This window comes from Cynocephalus volans, chromosome 16 (genome assembly GCF_027409185.1).
Source record: "Cynocephalus volans isolate mCynVol1 chromosome 16, mCynVol1.pri, whole genome shotgun sequence".
In the NCBI taxonomy this organism is placed as follows: domain Eukaryota; kingdom Metazoa; phylum Chordata; class Mammalia; order Dermoptera; family Cynocephalidae; genus Cynocephalus; species Cynocephalus volans.
Genome location: NC_084475.1, coordinates 32,519,757 through 32,544,411, shown reverse-complemented (window position 1 = coordinate 32,544,411; position 24,655 = coordinate 32,519,757).

Genomic DNA, 24,655 nt, shown 5'->3' with positions numbered 1-24,655 from the left:
GCTAATAAAAACCAGTCAGATCTGTAAAATTCAGTTTGTTGAAATTTTGCATTTTCAGTTTCTGGGCTGATCCTATTTGACCGACATTGTTTGTATTCTGTATAGCATGGTCTACGGTGAGATGTTTGCATCTTGCTTCATGACCCTAATTAGATAGCACAACATTTTTGTTCTCTACTTGTTAAACCCAGGACAGCTCAGTTCATCTAACTTAAATTTACTTCCACTGGGGAATTGCATTTGGAAATAATTTAAACATCATAGTGAGTAAGCTTAGTTCCCCCTTAGAATCCCAACAGAGGATGAAGTTTCCAATTGTGCAATAAAGGCACACTTCTTGTGTGATATAAATAGCTCAGGGTTCAGACACTTCCTGTGTGACTGTTAAATTTCCTGCCATCTTTCTACCCCACAAGAGTTTCTCAGGATGTCAACTTAATCACTACAACTGCAATTTGGGGTTAGCTACCATTATTACAGAGAACTAATAACATGTTTAAATTCTTTGAGCCAAATGTGACCATGAACAGGCTCGACACAGATTTACTCAAGGCTCCAAGAAGTAGGATGAAACCATGTATAGAATGATGTAGAGACACAAATGCTTCAAATTAAGCATATGAAATCACAGTATCTCTCAGATATTATTTTGCATTTCTAATTTATAGTAATAACTATTAAATGTGTTGCATCACTTTAAAACAAAGAGTGTTTGTTTGCTCCCAATGGATCATAAATACCATTTGGTCCAAATTTTACATTTTAAAGATGAGGACATTCGGGACTAGAAGGTATTAGGTGACTTGTTCAAGATCAATCACACACTAGCTAGGGGCTATAGACTGGGTTTCCTGCTCCTAATCCAAGTACTGTTTCATTTACTCCATACCATATAATATGTTATAGAAAAGTTTTACATTTCACTATAGCATTATACAATGTATTTACTTATTTTCCTTATGGCTTGAAGCAGTGATTGTGATGAAAAAGCCATATTTTAGACAATCACAAGCTCACCAAAACGCTGCTGGAGAATCGTAATGGACATTTGTGGGCCTGGAGGATCTGCTAGGGACTAAATGCTGGACACTACCACTTATTCAAGGGACAGGAAATTTTGAAGCATGTAGCAGATCAAAGATCCTGACACAGCTTCTGGGAAGGAAGAGATAAAATAATGTTACTCATCTGCTAGGTTGTCAAGTTGACAATCAGTGTGGTGATTCATCTCTTAGCCCTGCTAACTTGGCACTACCATGCAATAGATAAATGTAATCCAAGTGACAGTGTTCAAATCAGACCTGATTTGATTACATATTTAAATCCTAACCCCCAAACTTGTGATAGATACCAGGAGCCTAAGAACTCTTTCACCATTTCTTTAAATAGGAGAACACAGAGGTGACAAAAAGGCTTTGATTTTAATTCTCAGTTTTTATTACACTGAAGATATGTGCACACGTGTATATATTTTTCAAGTGCATGTGTACATACCTATATTATGTTATATATTTTTTGTGTGTATGTATATAATATATCTATGCCAAATTGTTCTTCAAATTACAGACAAAAAATAGATGTGTTGCATGGAACAAAAATGTGGAAATTATCATGAGGTTCCACTAATATTATTTTTATATAACCTAAATCACTTGCTGACTCTCAGAGAGGAGACAAGTTTTCCAGTGAATTTTATTAATTAATGAAACTATATCTATATTTGGCAAATGCAACTATTGAGCTCTTTAGTATTAAACTCCACAGAATTAAAATAGCTAAAATGTTTGAAAGAAAAAAACAATACAACTCATAGATTGATGGGAATGATACAACTCACTTACAAAGTACAGAATAAAATGGAAGCAGATGGAACCAACGTGAGAAGAAGCACCTCAAAATTCCACATCATGAATGAAACCCTCATTGCTGGTTGGGAATATAAAGAAATAATGCCATTTGTTTATTTTTCCTTTGGTTGGCCATGCTTTTTGTGCCATATTCATGAAGTCTGTGTCCAGTTCTACTTCCTGAAGTGTTTCTCCTATGTTTTCTTTAAGAAGTTTTATTGTTTCAGGGTGTATATTTAATTCTTTAATCTATTTTGAGTTGACTTTGGTATATGGGGAGAGGGAGGGGGTCTAGTTTCATTCTCCTGCATATGGATATCCAGTTATCCCAGCACCATTTGCTGAAGAGGCAGTCTCTTCCCCAGTGTATAGGCTTGGTGCCTTTGTCAAAGATCAGATGGCTGTAGGTGTGTGGGTTGATTTCTGTATTCTCTATTCTATTCCATTGATCTGTGTGTCTGTTTTTATGCCAGTACCATGCTGTTTTGTTATTATGGCTTTGTAGTATAGTTTAAAGTCAGGTAGTGATATTCTTCCAGCTTTATTTTTTTTTGCTCAGCATTTCTTTGGCTTTGTGTAGTCTTTTGTTGTTATTCCATATAAATGTCTGAATAGTTCTTTCCATTTCTGAGAAAAATGTCATTGGAATTTTGATGGGGATTGCATTGAATTTGTATATCACTTTGGGTAGTATGGACATTTTCACAATGTTGATTCTTCCAATCCAAGAGCATGGGATATCTTTCCATCTTCTTGTATCCTCTCTAATTTCTCTCAGCAGTGGTTTGTAGTTCTCATTATAGAGATTTTTTCACATCCTTGGTTAACTCAGTTCCTAAGTATTTTATTTTTTGATGGCTATTGTAAATGGGCAAGCTTTCTTGATTTCTCTTTCTGCATGTTCACTATTGGAGAATAGAAATGCTACTGATTTTTGTGTGTTGATTTTGCATCCTGCTACTTTGCTGAAATCCTTTATCAACTCCAAGAGTTTTTTTGTAGAGGCTTTAGGCTGCTCAATGTATAGGATCATGTCATCTGCAAACAGGGACAGTTTGCAACAAGCAAACAGAAAGGACATTGTTGGGAGGGAGGTGGGAGAGGGAGGAGGGGGGAGGTTTGGGTAATGGGCCACAATAATCAACCACATTGTATATTGACAAAATAAACTAAAATTTAAAAAAATTTTAGAAAAAAGACATAATGGATCCAAGTTTTCTCTTTTGTCTGAATTTACACTCACAGTACCCAAATACATCTTCCTATGTAAGTAAAGGGGAAGAATTGCACCCATTTGATCACCAAACATTTATCAAGCACTAAACTATGCATTAAGCAATGTTCTAAAGAATAGGGATGAGTAAGATATGGCATCAAATAGCTCGTAACATAGAGAAGGAATATTAACAGACAATTCTATTGTGTATAATTACAACCCACAAAAGAACAAAATACAAAGTATAAGAAATATAAAAGTGAAGTGACTATATTACATCATTATTTGGTCAAGAAAGAGTGAATGAGACAAAATGGAGCATTAAAAAATTATTTTGTAAATCTATAGTTGAATTCAAAAGGAAGAAAGTAAATCTTCAGGGACCAGAAATAGAGAACCAAAAGCTAAGAAGTAAACAGAAACGTATCAGCATGATCCATATAGGAAAAGGGCTTGGACATAAGTGCAAGAGGCTGAGGGTTGGGATTGTGTATACTCACAGGAAGGCAGATGTCACGGCCCCCAGCCCTGGAAGGCAGGGACTGGAACCAGTAACTATGCATAAAATCCAGAATCTCACAGGACTAAGTTTTCCACAAAAAGGAGTTGGAAAAACATTGCACGTTTGCTGGGGAAATGGCACTGAGACTTTCTCGTCCATTAAGGGGAGTAGCTGAGGACAATCTCACACCCAAAAAACAAAACCCAAGTTTGAGCCATATCTAAATTCGTTGAGATGAGACTTCTCAAAGCAGAAGAAAACAATGGAATATCTCCAAAATGCTGAAAAAATATAAAAATCGATTTTGACTTTTATACTCATTCAATCTATCATTCAATAATGATGATAAAATCAAGACAAAGAACGAGTTAACTATACACAGACCCTCAGCAAATTTAATTTAATAATATACTTTTGCAAAATAATAATATAATAGTAATAATCCAAGAAGGAAAAAGCAGAATGAACAAGCAAAGGAATTGGGAAACATTTTGGTAAATATTAATAAGCATTGATAATAATGATGATGATGAGATATAATAAATCATGCTGGAGTTTTAAAAACAAAGATGAATTCATAGGATTTTTGGACAATGATGCTGAGTATATAACTTCCCTTCAATCCCAACCCCTGTTTCAGTTGATTTACTTCTCTTTAATCATTATAATGCTTTCTTTTGCTTAAGTTTTATTTTTCAGGTATTGATATAGTTTTCTTTTGATTAATATTTGCCTCGTATATTTTTTTTCATTCTTTTTCTTTCAATATTTCTAGTGCTTATACTTTAGGTACGTCATATAAGTAACACATAGTTTGGATTTTGCTTTTTTTTTTAAATTTAACCTAAGAATAATTTTAAATGATAACTTATTACATTTATATTTAATGTAATTAATGACATATTTGAAATCCATTCTACTATCTTATTTTGTGCTATTTGTCCTTTTTTTTAATGCTCCTTTTGTTACTCCTTTTATGCTTTCTTTTGGATTAATATTATTTCTATTCCACTCTCTCCTGTCTCTGTTCCAAAGATAATACAAGCTGTTTCCATTCTCTTCGTGTGTAGAGTTGATCACCAATACCTCTCTTCTTGAATAATATAAGACCTTTACTATACCTCGTTTCCAATCTCTCAGATTATCATCCCAGGTCACAACATCTTGTACCTCAGTCCCAACAATTCCTCAACCATATAGAGACTTAAATTCTCAGATTATACCCCTGTTTTATCTGCATGTCACTGCATGTCTTCCGACTCCCATCTTAGGTTTCATGTCTGCCATTACAATCTCTCCCTTGCTTAGTATTCTCCTGGTTGAACCAAAATTCTGCTCAATCCTCACTTTGGCTACTCTAGACCTGTGCCCAGATAATAAATTCATAACTTGAACCTTAAAAGAACCCTTATTGCTGCCCAACAATGCTATAAGCTTCTTTATTTTATTCTCTCTTCCAAGTTCTTAGACAATTATTTTATAGCTTATCTTCTTTCCTCAAAATTTCATCCCCTCCATCTTCATTCAGCTATGTTCTTCTTTCATATTTCCCCAAGAAAAATAAAAGCAGTTAGAATAGAACGCCTGCATATTTCCACCATTATATCTTCCAATCCTCCAGCATCTGCACCCACTTTCTCTGCCATCTCCTGCCCCCCCATTACTATAGATAAACTCTCTCTGCTCTTATCTACAAACAATCCCTCCCCCTCTGCACTGATCCCATCCCTTCTCACCTTCTCAAGTTCATGCCTCCAGCAACTGTCCTCCTCTTTTCCACTTCATCAGTTTTTCTCTCTACTGACTCATTCACATCAGCATGAAATGTGCTATAATTTCTCCTATATACACACATATACCCTTGCTTCCACATCTTCCTTAAACTGCCACTCCAGTTCTCTACTCCTCTGTATAGCAACACTCCTTGAAAGAGTTATATAAAGTATCTATATAGCTTTTCTTCATCCTTTTTTTCTATTCTGTCTTGAACCCTACCAATCGGTCTTCCATCCCCCCTCTGTGCAAGTAGCTTTTGTCCAGTTCACTGTTGACCTCAACATTGTCAAATCTAGTGGACAATCTCCTGACCTCATCCTATAGGACTTAGCGGCAGCATCTGAAGCAGTCAGTGACTCTCCTCCTTGAAGTGCTTTCTTCACTTGGCTTGCTGAGTTTCACTCTCTCGTGGGTCTTCTCCTTCCACACTGAGAAATTCATTTTTCTATCCTTTATCTACACCTTTTTTCCTCATCTTTCTGATCTTTGAACGTTGGAAAGAACACCTCAGGGCTCAGTCCTTGAACTTCTTTTCTTATATATCTTCAGTAATTCCTGTGTTGATCTCATCCAGTAGTATGGATATAAGGGCATACAAATGCTGATCACTCCAAAAATTGTATCTTCTAACATTGGCCTTATATACAAAGCCTTGTGGTTGGGGAGGGGTTTTATCTCACACAGTCTTCCTTGCTCAGTAAACGGTAAGTCCGTCTGTTCAGTGGCTCAGGCTAAAACTCTTGGTGGGTTTTTGATTCCTCTCTTTCTCTCCCATAACATTAATTCCATCAGCAAATACTGTCAGGTCTGACTTCAGACGGCCAGAATCGCACCATCTCCAGCCACGGCCGCCTCTCCCACTCTGTTCCACCCACCACTGTCTCTCCTCCTGACTGGTACAGAATCCCACCACTGGTCTTCCACCCTGGCCCACTCGTAGTCCACTCTCCACTAAAGACACAAAGTGATCGTTTTAAGACACAAGTCAGATCTTACTGGTCCTCTGCTCAAACCTTCCATGGCTTTCCCATTTAACTTAGAGTGAAAAGCAAAGTCCTTCGAAGGTCACCCTTCCCTTTCTCCTCTCCAACCTCATCTTCTAACACCACACCCATCCCAATTGCTCGCCCTGCTCCAACCACTTCAGGCTTTGTTTTTATTCCTACAGAATAGGCAGCTGTAGTAGTTAACCGTATGCTTGCCAGCACTGTGACGCTTGTGTTTAAATCCCAACTCAGCGTACTTAGATGCATGACCTTCACCAAGCTTCTTACTCTCTGTGTGTGTTTCTTTATCTATGAATTAGAGATGATAACAGACACTATCCATAGGATTATTTCAGTGGCTCTCAATGGGGGACTATTTTGCTAGCTAGAAAATATTTGGCCATGTCTGGAGACATGTCCGATTTTGTCATGACTTGGGAGGTGCTACTGTCATCTAGTGGGTAAAGCCCAAGGGTGCTGCTGAACAACCTACAATTCACAGGACAGCCTCCACAAAAAAAGGCATTATTGGGCCCAAAATATCAGTACTGCTGGGGCTGACACAACTTGGGTAATATTATAAGGATTAAATGACTTGATATTTATAAATCACTTAGAATAATGCATGGTGTGTAGTAAGCATTATATATGCATTGGTTACATTGATTCAAATACATATATTATGTGATATATATTATAATGTGTATATTTTAATGTATGTATATTGTATGCCATACATGTATTATTTACGTATACATATTATATATATAGCATATATCACTATTGAATAATAATGTACTATGGTGTGTGTGTATATATGTATATCATATATGTGAGTGAGTATATATGTGTACATATACATCTATTTCTGTTTCAGTGTTTTGGTGTTAGCTACTCCCTCTGCCTGGAATGCTTTTCCCACAGATAGCCACATTGCGTACTCTCCCACTTCTTACAGACCTTGCTCAAATATCTTCTTAGAGAAGACCTTTCTGATCATCTCATCAAAATTGCACCAATCTTGCCATTTTCCATTCCCCTTACTTTGCTACATTTTTCTCCATTGCATGTCCAACATCTAAAATATTATATATTTATTTATTGGTTCATTGTCAGGACACTAAAAATAATTGGCTACTACTCAATATTGCACTTATATGTGTATTTGTTTTAATGCTACAAAACAGATTGCAAGATGATTGCAGACAAAATTCATAATTTATGATGTGTTATCTTCTGTAAATTCTGGTTAAGCACTCTGCAAACAGTAGGTGTTCAGCCAACATTTGTGGGGATGTTCAGCAAATAATTGGGGACCTGGTCCTGGACAAAGAGTGTGAAGCCAGATGTGGCTATTTGGGAGTCATTTGAAGTATGCACTTATCCAGATAACTCAGACCCAGAAAATATCTTTTAATAAAAAAAAGGTACTTACCAAGGGGGAATTAGTCACCTTATTGGTCTTTGTTAATCCTAGTCTTATGATCAATCCCTAAATCTTCCCCTCTGAAGATATAACTATTTTGGTGACTGTGGAATATAATTCAGGCAGCAGTTCAGAGTTTCAAAACCAATTGCCAGAGGGCAATATTATATCAGGAATTGGAAAGGGAAGGAAAGCAACTGGGATTTTCTTGAGTAAATACAATATAGAGTAATTCAACTGTGAAGAGCACATATGAGACCCCCAGTGCATCTACATTTGGGAAGAAATGGGACTTTAAAGATGTGCTTTCATGTGGGAAAAGCCCTTTTTATCACAAATATACTCTCAGTAAGTGGCAGTTTTTACACCAAAATGGTGCTGCATTCATAGCACATCACCTGTCTCATGTGACAAAAACATGGAATGTGCAAGCCATTTCCGAGCGCTCTAAATTCTTTGGAGACTGTACGGATTATATTACACGGTGTTTATGTAAGTAAGTGCTGCTTTAGTCAGTTGTCAAAAACACTTGCAGAATAGCCTCCCCCATTTTCACAAGCACAAACTTCCCAGATGAATTTTCAGGGGGCAATGTCAGCTAACAAGTGGCATTTGCTGCTTTTGTTTTGTTTTTATTTTTTTACTTCCCTGTAGTAAGATTTAAAGTTATTTTGACACGTATACACAGAAATGCACAAACAGTAATTATGCAAGTCAATTTTCACAGGGTGAACAGACCTTGGAACCAGTACCTAGACCAGGAAAGAGAAAATCAGCAGAACCTCAGAACTAAACTAAATCAGGGGTCTAAAATCAAGTACTAGAGAGGGCCATGCTTTATATATGTAGTTAAGTAATAGCTTCTCTTTAAAGAAAACAAAATGGGAATCTTAGAAATGTATTGTGGGTATGGTTTATGCAAGAAAAATGACAAGGAATTCCAGTCCTCGATTTTCTACTAAAAACAATAACAATAGGAAAGGTCTGGAGCCTAGCATCCAATGCTAAAAGACAGTGAATTTATATGCATTTATATGGTTGCTGGTAAAATGCTTTTGTAAGGTATTATTTTTAATGCTTTGCCACTTTTGGCCTAATAAATAATAATAATGATCAGTGGTAGTTGTAGGAATGGCAAAAAATGATAAATTTAAGAAAAACGTAGAAAGTAATATTGACAAGACTTAGTTCAATGTTAGGGTAAGACGGAGAGAATAAACTTAAAAGAGTTCAGACTTCCAGCATGGACAGCTGAGTGGCAACAGTAAAGGCAGAGAACGTAGGTGAAGGACAAGGTTGGGGACATAGGACAACTAAGCTAGATAGCTTGAGCTGGTGTTGTCTGTGGGACACCTGAATGTAAGAATCAAGAGATCCTTGGCTGTAGGCACTTCAGGCTTAGGAAGCTGTAAATAAAGAATTGGGATATTTCAGGATGAGAGCTGTACTTGGAATTGTAACTAGGTAAAGACCAACCAAGGAGCATGTACATTTAAAGGGTAAATTAAGGAGGAAATATCTGCAAAGTAGAAAGAAAGAAAGTAGTCAATTCTCATGATTCTCAGTAGTCATGATCTGTAAAATCACACAAAAGCAGAATTAGGGAACCATTGCTCCTAAGAGAAGTACAGGGTTAGGTTCCTATGAGCCTCTGGGCTCAACACTTTTAATGACTAATAAATGCATGATCTGGTTTTATGTGCATTTCTGTCTAAAAACACCTTATTTAATACATACTGTTGATTTATTAGCATGGAATTCATGGCCAACAGCACTATTACACATGCCTGAATGAACACATTTTCTCCAAGGCACATCACAGCCTTCTTGCTCTCAGAACATTAGATAGCACTATAGGATTAGAGGGCACTTCAAAAAGTTCATGGAAAAATAGAATTAAAAGATATTACTAATCTTTCTGTGAACTATTTGAAGTGGCTTCATACACTTGGGAATTATATTAAACAGCGAGTTTACCAAGGAGAAGCACAAAAAGTGTCGTACTAAATTGACACCCGTTTATACTATAAGAACTGAAACAAGGAAGCTGGCAACATGCACATTGAGCTCCTCAAACCTTTCGCCACTCTGCATACGTCCATGAATGACTGTGAAAGTGCCACAAGTATGATCTGGGGGTTACCAATGAATTTTAGTGGTTAGACAAATTTGCAAATATGGAATCTGCCAATAATGAGGCTTAACTGTAGTTAAAAATGCCTTAAGGGGATTTGGAAAATATGGTGCAATTAGAAGGGCATAGTGAATTTATCCATTCTTCGATCTTGTAAGGGGAAGAAAACAGCTTACAGTGGCTTGAGGAGTAAGCGTGCGGTGACGTGAAAAGAGTGTTTAAGGAATAACTCTGGAAAGCCTGGAGAGGAAGGCTTAGAAAACTGAAGGCTTCCTTGTTATAAAAGAATGAATACTTTTTTCCCAACCGGATTAATGCTACAGAGGTTAAACTGAATTCAATATATGTAGTTTCTACCTAATTCGGGAAGTGGCCCAAATTAGTACGGTGAGGAAGTGCACCTGCTTGACAACTCTCTATGCAGAGTTTATAATCAACCTCTTTTAAAATAATTCAGCCTTCACATAGGGCCAACAGCCCAGGAAAGCAGATTCCATGGGTGGCTAATGAAATGGCTGTAAAAAGAAGCAACAGTGTTTGACACATTTTCCTTTTTATAAATTCTAAGCCTCTTGCCCAGCTGCAACGTCAGCTGACTCTGTGGAGGAAAGTGGTTAACAAATGAGTATTATTCTTTGGGATTCACAAAGTAATGTCTATCCAAACTTAAGTATAGACATAAATGTTTCTAACATTTAAAAAGTACAAATAAAAAAAGCGACCCCTTAGGAGGCTATGCCTTCTAAAACTTTGTGTAAAGCTGAGAAAAATGTTACATTGAGAAATGGTATATCCTTGATCTGATCGCGTAAGGGAACACTAAATACACTTCTTTCTGTATAAACAATTTAAATAAAATGAAAGGAACAAAATTTTTTAATTTGTAGAATGGCTGTTGAGTAAACAACCAAAGAGAATTTGCTACAAGAAAAGGCAGATGTTTTCAACTTCTGTTATCACATAATCTCTAAACTGACATTTTATGGGAGGTGGGGGAATAGTTTGTAAGAAAGCCCCCTGTAAAACAATTTATACAGTATTATTTATATTTTTCAATCCTTTCTATTGCATTGCTTGAATAAAACACTGAGTAGCCAGAATAAAAGGAGACATTTAAGGAACCGAAAGAAATTGACTATGTAAACAGAGTTTGACAAGTTAAGTCAATATCAGGTAAAATAGTTTTCAGCATACAAAATATTGACCCCTGAAGCTCTCAGTATAATAAATTTGTCAGAATGAGTAATATGAATGACTATTGTGGAGTTCCACTTCAAGTATGACTAAGTTCCTCCCAGACTAACACCCAACTACCCCCACCCCCAAATAAAAACTATAAACTCTGAACAAAACATAAAATTCAGCTACTGAAAGCCACTGAAGAGTGAACAAGCAAACAGCTTCTGAAAAGTCAATATATGAAAGACGTGGTTTTTTTTCTGGCCTAAAGAACCAGAGGACAGAGTTCAAGGCAAAGATAGCCATTGCGAAGTGAGAGATATCCTGGAGAAGCCAGAGGTTTGAATCCCCAAATTCTTTGAAAAACCCTGCCAGAGGATTTAACCCAGAGGTTAAACTGAATTCAATATATGTAGTTTCTACCTAATTCAGGAAGTGGCCCAAATCTTTGGGCCTGCCCAAATCTTTGGGCCTGCCCAAATCTTTGACTGAATCCTTAATCTTGCATGTGTGGGACAGACTCAAAATAGCCCAGGTAAGAATAAGTGAACTAAACTAACATTTGAGCTCTCTGCAAAAGAGAGTTTATAATGTGAGTCCAAACAAGTCAATTATCTGAAAAAACAGAAAGATCAACGCTCTTCAGAAAAATAATGGAAACCAGAGTGTCCGCAACCTAACATTCCCAAGAAACAGGATAATAATCCAAAATTACTCAACATACTTTAAAACAGGCCCATTCTCAAGAGAAAACACAATCAACAAAGATCAACCCAGATATGATCCAGATGTTAAATTAGCAGACAATGATTTTAAACAACAGACCAAGAAGTATTATAAGTATGTTCAAGAATGTAAAGGAAATTATATTCATAATGAATTTTAAAAATAGGAATTCTCAGCAGAGAAATAGATAATTGAAAAAAGAAAAGTAAACCCTAGAACTGAAAAATGCCAAATCTGAAATTAAAAAATTTATTGAACAAGCTTAAAGTAGTTAGAGATGACAGAGAAAAAAATCAGTGAGCTTAAAAATAGATCAATAGATATTGCCCCACCTGAAAAAGAGAAAGAGTGGGTAACTATGACAGAGACCGGATAACTAAACAACAAACCTGTTCCCTTTTCTCTTTTTTCTCCTGGGCCTAGTCCTGGACTGCATTTCCCAGCTTCCATTGCTGTTGGGTGTAAACATACGACTGTGGTCTGGCTGACATATAGAGGTGGAAATGAGAATCACCGCTTCCAGCGATGGACCACATCAACATTCCATGTTTTCCTGCACCTCCTCCTCAACAATCTACCACCTGAAGGCAGATGGCGAGGATGACCCCAGGAACTTTGCGCTGAAGATAGCACAGCCCGCATTCCTGATTGCTAAGTGGAGACAGCCGTCTTCTCAAACCCAGTCACATTAGCAAGAAACGAACTTCCATGATATTAAGCCCCTGAGATACTTGGGTTTGCTTATTTTTTTCCAACACATAATGTTACCATACTAAAACAGTCATTCCTGTTGTTTCTCTTTGATGTCATTTTCATAATACGATTTCATGCTTTGTTTCCAGCCTTCCACCGAGCCAGTCTTCATGATAAAAATGAAACCACCTTCTAAACCATTTTTCTTCTATGACTAATGTTTCATGTAATGTACTGAATGTTTGTCTCCCCAAAATTCATGTTGAATTCCTAACCCCCAGGGTGATGACATTAGGATGTGGGGTCTTTGGGAGGTGATTAGGTTTAAATTAGGACTAAGTCCCTTATAAAAGAGGCCCCAAAGAGCTCCTTCCCCCTTCCACCATGTGAGGTTACAGTGAAAAGACCACCATCAATGACCCTGGAAGCAGAGCCCTCGCCAGACACTGAAACTGCTGGTGCCTTGATCTTCGACTTCCCAGCCTCTAGAACTGTGAAAAATAAATTTCTGTTGTTTATAAGCCACCCAGCTTATGATATTTTGTTATATCAGCCTGAACAAATTAAGATACTTTCTTCCCAGACTAAAGATAAATAATAATTATAATAATAATGTTAATAAAAAACATTTGAATAAATGTTTATCATTTAAAACATTCTTTGCCAAATCAACTCATTTGATGTTAACAGTAATCCTTTGAGATAAGTGTGGCAGTAGTTAATTTCTCCATTTTCTAGAATGGAAAAAAACAAAAAGGAAAGAATGAAGGAAAGAAAAAAGGAAATCACAGAGTCTTACGGAAATCTCACTAGCTGGCTGAGGAAGATACAGTTTCTATATAAGGCCGACAGGACTTGCACACAGGTCTGCTCAGTAGCTGCTTAAGGACGACTTTGCCCACTGAGACACTTTATCTACTTTTTCCATTTAAAAGCAAAATTCAAACTCCATCTTCACTATAGGTTCTCATCTTTAGAAGCTGCACATTCTATAAGCGACAGATTTTATCAATTTTCTTCTTTTAGGCACCTGCCCTTACCATACCAATAAACTAGTTTGAAAAGTTGAAAAACTTCACAGAGGAGGCCTGCAGGGCCCCAAGCATCTGGTGGGAATGATTTGTTGCCCAAAATGACAGATTTCAGATGCTCAATTTAAACTGTGCACGAGCCTTGTGCCACGACCTTCTCTCCATGTTCCTCTGTGCCCCAAGCAAGTGCTTGCAGGGAGTGCTCCTTATGCTTTCAGACACATGAGAACTTTTCGTCAACAGTGAACCTTGGTGGTGTGAGTCTGGTTAAAACCTGCTCTTCCTGCATTTGCTTGTCCAATTGGGAGCGGGTAGCAGAGAGGGGTTAGAAATGTTGTTTTATTGTTTTATTTCATAGTACGAAGAGGGATAACCTTGCTGAGAGGGTGACAAATTCAGTTATAGTCAACCAGTACTTGACAGGTTTTATCAGAAAACCAAACAAGGAGAGAGTACGTTTGTCTGCTACCAGCTGTCACAGTATTGAACAATGAATGTTTGATGAAGCCGACCTGCAAATACACACATCTCGGTGGAAGTCGGCTTTAAGCAGCAACTAGCTGACAAAATTAACAAGGAAAGGCCTTGGTAGAGGATATCAAAAGAAAAGAAAACAAAACCAAAAAAAAAAAAAAAAACTGAAAATCTCCCTGTTTCTTTATTTGTTTAGGTGTGTATTCAAAGAGCCTCCATGCGAGGCAGAATTCGAAATGCAGTTTCAGTTTTATTAAGATAAATCCATGATCTTCACCTCAGCCCATACGGAAAATACAGTGTGGATAATTGTCAGATTTTCCAAATCAGTGGCGCTATGAAAAGTGGAAGCTGGTCTGCTGGAAACGTGAGGCTCCGCTGTGCTTCTCAAGTGGCTCCTGGCTTCTTGCTGATGGAGCAGGAAACAGAGGGGAGTGGCTGGTGCCGCTCAGATGAAGGGACTGGCCCACTTGCCCTACGTTACACAGGCCAGCCCCGGAGTTGGTTATCCTATTGAGAACCATTTTATCCAGAAGCAGAATAAACAAATCTTTCCTGTTCGACAAAAAAGACTTCTAGCTAAAGATTCCTATTTCTTACCCCAACCTTTCCCCTCCCAAGTCAAAATCAGTGACATTTCCCACCTTAAAGGGAAAATGTCATATGATTATTTTAAGCTACACAATAAACCCAATTTCTCTTAAAAGTTTATGGAAGTTCCATAATTTGAGAAGAATCAGACATTATTAAAACGATATTTCAGGTCAACCAACAAATGCTTTCTCCACCTTCCATCACCTCTCCCAGTGTGTTCATTGTACATTTTTGATGTACCCAGCCCAAGTTGCAGCTTGACTTTTCTTATTTTTGTACATTAAACTGTGAGTTTCCTGGTGACAAGGATCTGATCTCATTTAACTTTGATTCTTCTCAAGTCCAACTCTAGCCATTGCTCATAGCTTGTCTCGGTAAATGATAATGGAATAAACCCAGAGACATTCAAGAGACTCAGTGAAACCAGGCCGTGGCCAGAGAGAAGACTGCAGCTTCTACATGATACTCTCACAACACTCTTTTAGGTCTTCCCAGCAAAGCACAAGAGCAGGTTTGCCAACTGTGGAAGAAAGACATGAAAGATTGTATCCCACACTTTCTATTCAGCCCACTGAAGCAAGGAGAAAACTCAGGAAAGAAATTCCACATTTATATCCCCAAATGGAGCCTTTAATAAAATGTAATATACCATAATTAAACTATCTTTCAACAAAATAATGAATTTTCACATGTGCATTTTCCTTGTGAACTTTCATTCTGTTTTGTATGTTTTTAAGTTCATCTCATGATAACATCTAGTTTTTTGTAGCAAATAGAGAGGGATTGAAAATATAAATTACGTTTTCTGTTGATCTGAAAAACCACAAATATTATCTGTTAGGGTTTTTCGCTTATCTCTGTCTCTCCAAATTTTTCCAATCCTTATTGATTTAAAGAATTATGAAGATTTTTTAAAAATATGTTCTATTATTTATCTGCTTCCATAGTGGTGAATAATTTTTAATCTTGGCAATAGAGATACAGAGATGAAAAATGTCTATGATGGATTCTCTAAGTAAGAAATGTCTGAAGGCTAAATTACCCTTCATTCTGCACAGACACGGGTCCCTATATGTCCCCAAAAGGGCAAAGGGTGGCTGGAATTTGATACTTTTCCATTAAAAATATGAAGGATGGGGAGATTGGAGAAATTGAATGCACTCATATAAGTAAGTGTTGGGGGACCAAGTTCTGCAAAGAGAAAGGTGGCAAAACATGTTCTCTGGAGATTAGTGGAAAGAATCATAATGATAATTATGATTGCCATTGTGTGGCATGGCCATTGTGTAGAAATGAAACTGCCAGGGACCCTCCACTTTCTCACTGAGAATAGGAGAAAAGAGCTACTAAGAAATCTGACATCTACCTTTAGAGTAATGACGGAGACAAGATTGATTTACGTATCCTCATTGCCAGCATCGGGAGCAAACTTAAGGGACAGTTCGGATAGCTCACCTCAATTCCAGACCTTCAGAAAGAGAAGGAGGAAGAGTAGGGACAGCAGTAGATAGGCAGGAAAAGCAGAATAAATGGTCAAACACGGTTATACTGACTGGGGGAGGGGGGTGTCCTTTAACACAGACACCTAAGCGACTGTGAAAATGGAGTAAAACTAAATTTTATTCCCGACCATCATCTCTCTCTGTTTCATGAGCATCTAAAGCTATAGGTCAAATGCAGGCTGCATTTCTGTGTGTGCATGTTAGCAAACCCTCTCCAAAATCTTCTTGCTGAACCAGAGATTCGATTGCACACACAGTCCGTTCCTAACCCACAGCTTTGCCCTCACTAGGAAACATCTGGGCTCTCCTTAATATTATCAGTGCCGTTAGAAAGCATTTGAAACCAGTCGGGGGAACTCAGATATAGGGGGGTAAAGTGAGTTTCTCAGAGTTTAATGGAGAACCAGTGGCCGAGGAAGCCAATTCATTTTTGTGGCAGGAAGTTGGCATTCATTCTGAAGAATTTATTGAGTGCATGCATAAAGTATACAAGGAGTGTTTCATCAATGTATGTATAAGAAAAAATATATATATATAAGCTTGTATATATATGTGTGTGTGTGTGTAGATATATACTCGTAACACTGGAAAGAAGGTCATTGGGGAAATCTGACTGATTTTTGCAATGCACTGGCTAAGAAAGAAATCATTTACATGGAGTTATCACCTGTACTCTGAGGGTGTGTATGCATAAACAGATATACATACACTATTTATAGCATATATAGATTTCACGCAATTATGATAGAAAATATAATCTAAAGCAAGAGTTCACCATTGCCTGGTCATTAATAAAACACCCAAGGATGGCTGACATAAATATTATTTGAATGGAAGAGGCTAACCTATAAGGAAGCCCGAAGAACTGGCCAGAAGGATTCATGGATATTACCTGCTATTACATCCTGTGTGTTAGTAGAGAAAATATCATCCTCAGCAACAGCTTTAAAAAGCACCAAGAAAGGCCACTAATCCCAAGTGCCCCCATCAAATGCCACCTCAACTGAGATTCTACCACTAGAAACCTCTCTAGTGTAAGACTAGAAGGAAATCATTAGTAATACTTACTGATTGTTGATAGTATATGTGACTTTTATTTTTCTTTATACGCTCTTCTTAATTTTTCAGATTCCCTGTATTAATTTAGCCATGATATTAAGATATTTTAGGAAAATGCCTCTTGAGAAGAGTAACTGTGCCAAATAACTCTGTAATCCGAGGATTTCTGGGATGGTGATAAACTCATAGTTGGCACTTGATAAATATATGTGTTAGACAAAAATATCTATTTCTTTTGTTTGGGGCATTATCTCCAGGAGTGATTACCAGGTCAAATTACCTTTAGGCAATGACACATTTTCAGCAGTCCTCAGACTTTGATAGGGGACTGAGTCATCTTGTTCCCAAACCTACAGGCAGGCATTTGCATTTTAAAGGTCTGCAGCAGCCACCAACAAGAAGATGGGGCAGAGGGACAACACTGATAGCACAAAGTTGCCCACATTGTCAAAAGAGCCCAAATGAATGAGAAGAGTGGTTCTCAAGCAACGGTCCACCAGGTCACGAGGTGCAATGTCGATTCACCAGGGGCAGTGGGAAGGGAACGGGCAGGCGTTGTTAGCAGGTAGCTCCAGACCTTTCACCTCAGCTTCAGTTACAACAGTTGAGTTTTGATCAGTTAGATATATCGATGCTTCATGCAGTATTTCACTTGAAGAAAGAATTCCACTGCTGACAGAAGAAAGAAAGAAAGAAAGAAAGAAAGAAAGAAAGAAAGAAAGAAAGAAAGAAAGAAAGAAAGAAAGAAAGAAAGAAAGAAAGAAAGAAAGAAAGAAAGAAAGAAAGAAAGAAAGAAAGAAAGAAAGAAAGAAAGAAAGAAAGAAAGAAAGAAAGGAAAGAAAAGAAAAGAAAAGAAAAGAAAAGAAAAGAAAAGAAAAGAAAAGAAAAGAAAGAGAAAGAAAGAAAAGAAAGCAGAACTTCTTGGTTTCTGGCTCTGGTCCTGGAGGAAACTGCCATTCCCAAATGCAGATCATTCAAAAGGCTAACGAAGCGGAAGGGCTGCCTACTTCATGCACTGATAAGAGAAAATCTCTGCTCCATTATGCAAGCCTAGAGGCAAGAATGGTTTATAAACATTGGTTTTTCAGTCCATCAGGGCGCCAGGACCCTGCGTTGCCAAGAGACACCTCCAGGGCTGAAATGAAATAAGAAGACCAATGTTTACATTAACATCCCCATTTGATTCCCTGTTTGATTAAGATGAAAGAGCGGGAAGAACTGCCCTGCCCGGCATCCTGAGTGGGGAGAAGATGTAACACTGAGCAGCTCTGCACACATCTGGCCAGAGGCAGAGAGCAAGCACCACAGCGCTGCACTGCCCAAGTCCTCATGCCTCACCCCGCTTCACCCCACAGCTCCAGTGCCCCCCAGAACCCACCACGATGGCCTGATCCAGAGAAGAGACCCTGATCAACCTCTGTCGCAAGTGCAGGTGCCTGAGAAAGCAGCACTGAGCAGGGGAAACTGCACCATTGCTTTTGAAGTCCAACGAGAATGGGGTTGGAAAAAAGGACTTCATGTTCACAGGAAAATGAACCAAAAGGTCTCGTGTGTCATGAAGTCTGCCCCATATTAATTTCATCTGCCCTAGATTTATTTACTTTGATGGAGAGAGAACAGAAATACGAGTGCTGTAGCTAGATGCCTCGAGGAACATGAGGATAGTGTTTTTAAAGACACTTGTTTCAGAAAAAAAGGTCAGAGGAGGTATCTGCAAACAGAAGTGTTGTGTGTCGATTATGGCAGATATTCTCGTGCCACAGCCCCCATGTGCGACAGACATGTAGGTGAGTTGCAGTTGGTTGGAAGGTAACCAGGCGGGGGACAGTGATGGTGTGGAGTGATGTTTCTAATAAGAGCAAAAGCACCAAAATTTACAAATCGTTAATCTGTTCGTTATGAATTACGAAAAATTCAGAGTCATTCCTACAGTAACCTCAGTCCTACTCATCCACATCTCAACTTCTAAGAATGATATTGAAACGGGTGGCCGTACAAGAAGCTGGTAGGTCACTGAGGACAGTGCCCTTAGCCCTGCGGGAACCTTTGTGAGAAGCTATTTGGAATGTAGCCCCAGTGAGCTTTGACTTACTCCTCTGAACTTTGATCAAAATCTTGGTATGGGACTATAAACATCCCCCCTGTCCTGGTGGAAGAGCTGAGGATCTCCGACCAACAGGAAAATGTATTTCCTCTGCTTTTATCACATCGATGCCTGCACTGGGTGCTTAAAATCATTCCCGAGGAGATCTCTGAATGGGTTACAAAACATAGAGCCTCAGAACGGTGCCTGGTGCGGTGCGTTACCTGTGGCTGTGGCCACTGCTACTGCTGTCAGCGTTGTCTTTAATAAGATTAGACCCCAAGTTTGGAAGATCCTAGTAAAACATGTTTTATTCCAAGATTTGCTGTGATATGATGTGAAAGGAATACCTTTGCACTCTCAATCTCTGTTTTAAAAGCACTAAAAAGCAATAACCCAGAATCAGGAGGAAATTTGTAATGAACGGGCTGCCCTTTTATCTGTCTGCCACTGATTCTGCTCTGTCCTCCTTTATGACTTTTCTCTTCTGCACATGACTTGCAGTGTCTTCCTTCCTACTCTTTCTTCTTAATTTACTTCTACAAGCATTTGTTGGCAACCTACTATATGCCAGAAATGGTGCCAACTAAGCTGCATAATATAAATACGACTTCTACAACTTTATTTTTCCACCCTCATTGAAAAACCTTGTTCCTTTGTATTTTGTGTCGTTCAGCCACAGCATGCACGTCTTCTCTTCTTTTCCCTCTTGTCCTCTCTTGTCAAGGTCATCTACAAAACTCGTAGCCACTTCCCACATTTAGTTACGATTTGAACTCATCGGCTTCTACTCCACATCCAACTCCTCTCAGTATCCAGTGTGTCTTCAGTTTCTCTGTGGACCACACATTTAGCAAACTGCTATCTCAATTCTTCCTTGATTTTCTCGGTTCCAAGGAGCTTCATCTTCACCCTTGTTTCAGCCGCCAACATCTATGAGCACACCCTGTACCTTGTCATTATCTAGAACAGAAATCCTTTTCTATGACAGAAATCACCATTTCAAATATCCTGCCTCTGACCACCACTTCCCGTCTTCCCAGCCTTCATTCACTCACCACAGACACGCAGACCTAACTGCAATTTGCTGTCCTTGGATCCTTCCCCTTCCTCCATCACTGCTCCTGGTCTACAGGTCAGTCCTTCCCCAGCCCAACTCCTATGGCCCACTGCCTCCATGACTCCATGTCTGCCCAATATGAAAGATAAAAGTCTAATTCTGGATTATTAAAACAATCCTCCCGGAGTGGAGAGTAGTCTACTAGCCTCTGCTGGAATTAATCACACAAGCATAAAGATTAGTGCCACAGTAAATTTGTGGTCCCCAATCTCAAATTAATATTCATGTGTGCCTGGGAATCCCTCAATGTCTTCTAGTTGATCAGTATTCCATTTTCCAAAGTCCTGCTAAAATCTGTTTCTATTCTTAAAGTTTCATTACCTTTTCACTCTCAAACAGGACTTTACCGCTTGCTTAATCAAAGAGATTAGAACTTTCAAGTGAGAATTCCCTCAGCTTCCTGTCAGCCTCCATCTACAGGCTTACTGCACCTGCTTTCATTTTTCCTCTTCACCTCTCAGGCATGTCTCTCCTCCTATCGAAGGCTAGTCTTCTGATCTGTGCCCCGAATCCCAAGCATTCCCTCTCAGGGACTTTGTTCCATCAGTTGCCTTCCAGTGCAGTGTAGCACAGAAGTTAAGCATGAGGGATCTAGCAGGAGACTACATATGTTCAAATTCCAGCTCTGCTTTATTTATATGGTTTGGGCACATGTTCCTCAATTTTCTCACCTATAAAAGAAGAAAGGTAATAACAGAAGCTATCAAAAAACTTGACTCGTGCAGATTACATAAATTAATGTGTATTTAGAAGAGTATCTGACACTCAATCCATATTAGCTCCTATTATTACTTGACTTTTCTGATCAACAGTTGCCTGTGGTCAAACCTGTATCAAACAACTTTGAAAAACAGGGAGACAATCCAACATTTAAATTTGGCAAAAGACTTGAAGAGACACTTTATAAAAGAGAATATCTAAATGGCCAAAAAGAATCTAAAAATGTGTTTTGAATTATTTGTCATCAGGGATATGCAAGTAAATCCATAATGAGATATCATCACATACCCACCAGAACAGCCAAAAAAAAAAAAAAAAAAGGTGGGAGAAAACGATGCAAATGTTGGTGAAGATATAAAGAAAATGAAACTTTCATACATTTCTGGTAGAAGTTAAAATTGATACAATCACTTTGGAAAACTAGTTGGTTGTATCCACTAAATCTGCACACACTCATATCTTCTAACCCATCAATTATGTTCCTATTTGTATGTCCAGTAGAAATGCATGCTAGTACATACCCAAATATATGAATAATAACTTGCAAAGCAGTATCATTTTTAATAGTAAATAAAACTGAAAACAACCCAAATGTCCATCAATGGCAGATTAGATTAATAAATTGTGATATAATCACATAATGGAACACCAGACAACAACAACAAAAAAGAATGAACTACAACTACATCCAACAACATGGGTGAATCTCATAGATATGCAATTGAATAAAAATAACAGAAACAGAAAATGCATACTATAGGACTCTATTTATACTCAAAAGCAGGTAAATAAATCTATGGCAATAGAACAGTAGTCACCTTTGGGGAATGGGGAATGGTTGGAAGGGGGCATGAGGGAGACCTCTGGAGAACTGGAAGCTCTCTGTCTTGATCTCGAGAATGGTTACTCTGTAAAAGTTCATCATGCTTCTGTGCATTTGCTCCATATATATTATACTGCAATAAAAGGTGTACCAAAAACATTTTTTAACTTCCTCAAAAAAATCAACATCTTGACATTGTCATCCATTTCATAGGTAAACTTTCAGAAATTTAGTCTCCACTTTTTCATCTGCTATATAGTCCTCACCATTATCATATACTAATGGGATTAAGATCTTCCACCTCTTTAATTCCAATGAGAATCCCTTCCCAAAATCGTTACACATTCCTGTTGCCAAATCCAGAGGATGTGTTCCATTCTTTGTTATTACTTGATTCACAGAGCTATTTTAATTCTCAGTAATTTCCCTTTAAAGCCTGGCACATTGTTTCAACCCCATTCTTCCTCCTTTACCTGCCTCATTCCCACATTGCCCTCAGAGCTGAGCTAAAATGTCACCTCTTCCAGAAGCCTTCTTTAGGCCCCGACAAGTGAGTTAGGCCCATGCTACATTGAACTTTTTGCTTATCCTTAGCAAAGTACAAATTATCCTGTATTGTAATCTTCTGCTTACTTCCTTTAAACGAATGGCTGTGTAAGTACTAGTGGGACCATAAGACCCCTCTCCCACCACATCTAAACCCCAAGTGCTTTTGGCCTCCTTGGGGTTATTAGGAAAATGTGGTCAAGATTCCCACCAGAGTTATGGCATTAAATAACAAGTCATCTCTCATACACCTCACAGGAATAGGCTTTCACAGAAGTTTTCATAGGTCAAAGCCTTCTCCATACTCCAGTATCATACCTCCCATCATCATAACCACATCTTTCTCCTTATGAACAATGGGGGATGCTATCAGAAGGAATAATTTGGAAATGTTTGCACTCATACCATTCTATCTACTCCAGTCATAGTAAAAAGACTAAAATATTCAAGGCAAAAGTCAACAGGAAAGATCCTCCAACAGCATATTAACCATCATGAAAGACATAATCCAAGGGACCTTTTAGAGGAACAAAACAAGGAAAGAGTGCAGTAAAACTAATGAGTTTCGGGCTCAAGATTGCCACTAAAATCCCATTGGCTCTGAAGTTGAGTGACCATCGTAAATTTTATAAACCTCCCTAGCAGAAGAAAGTAAGGAAAGATGGGAGGAAAGGACAAAGATAAGCAGGAAGAAAAAAAAAGGAAAGGAAAAAAGAAGGAAGGAAATAAAATCATGTTCCTTGCTCTCAAGGAATTCATTGTCTAGTGGTAAGTGAACATGCTTTAGTACAAGTGCTAACCAAAAAATATAAGCAAGAGGTTAAGAAATCACAGGGTAAGGGGCAGGGAAGAAAAGAAATCACTGGTACTGAGGAGGTGAAAGATCTCTACAAATAGAACTATGAAACACTACTGAAAAAATTAAAGAAGACACAAAAATGTGGGTCCATACTACCCAAAGCAATGTACAGATTCAATGCAATCCCCATCAAAATACTAATGACATTCTTAACAAAAATAGAAAAAACAATCTTAACATTCATATGGAACAACAAAAGACACCAAATAGCCAAAGCAATCCTGAGCAAAAAAAAATAAAGCCAGAGGCATAACACCACCTGACTTCAAATTTAACTACAAAGCTATAGTAAACAAAACAGCATTGTACTGACATAAAAAATAGACACTGGACCAAAGGGTCAGAATAGAGAACCCAGAAATCAACCCACAAACTTACAACCAACTAATTTTTGACAAAGGCAACTAGAACATACATTGGAAAAAAATATTGCCTGTTCAATAAATAGTGCTGGAAAAACTGAACATCCTTATGCAGAAGAATGAAACTAGACCTACACCTCTCACCATATACCAAAATTAACTCCAAATGGATTAAAGAGTTTAGTATAAGACCTTAAACTATAAAGCTACTAAAGGAAAACATAGGGGAAACATTTCAGGAAGTAGAACTGAGCAAAAGCTTTATGAATAAGACCCCCGAAACACAAGCAACAGAAGGAAAAATAAATGGGATTGTATCAAGCTAAAAACTTCTGCACAGCAAAGGAAACAATCCACAGAGTGAAAAAACACCCTACGGAATGGGAGAAAATATTTGCAAACTATACATCTGACAAGGGATTAATATCCAAAATATACAAGGAACTCAAACAGCTTAACAGTAAAAAAACAAATAACCCAATTTAAAAATGGGCAAAGGAGCTTTTTCAAGATGGCGGTGGATGCGGCGGCTGGCGTGGAGTAGCTGAGGTGGAAAAGGTGGCCACTGGGCATCAGGCAGCCGGGAAATTTGTGGACCTTCCTCTTGCCATCTCTTAAGGGAGGACCGCTGCTGCTGGCTGGTCGTGGGGGGTGACCGCCACTTTACCCCCGGCAGGAAAGGCTGCCTCATTTACAGGCAACAGCTTTGAAGTGTGGAGCAGGAAAAGAACTGTTTCTTAGCTGAAAAGCGAGTCTCGAAACAGGGAACACGGCACCAGGGCTGCTGTGGATGCAGCCAGGATCCCGGAGGCCGGGGCCGCGCTGAAGGCGGCCAGCTGCCCTATTCAGGATTCGAGGTTTCAGGCTGGCATTAAAGAAGATTCCTGGGAGCGCCCGAGCTGCACCACAACTGAACAGCCCGAGGCGGCAGCGACCGAGAACTGGGAAGGCAACAAACCAGAGATAGAGTGAGCACCCGACCTGGCACAGCACTGTG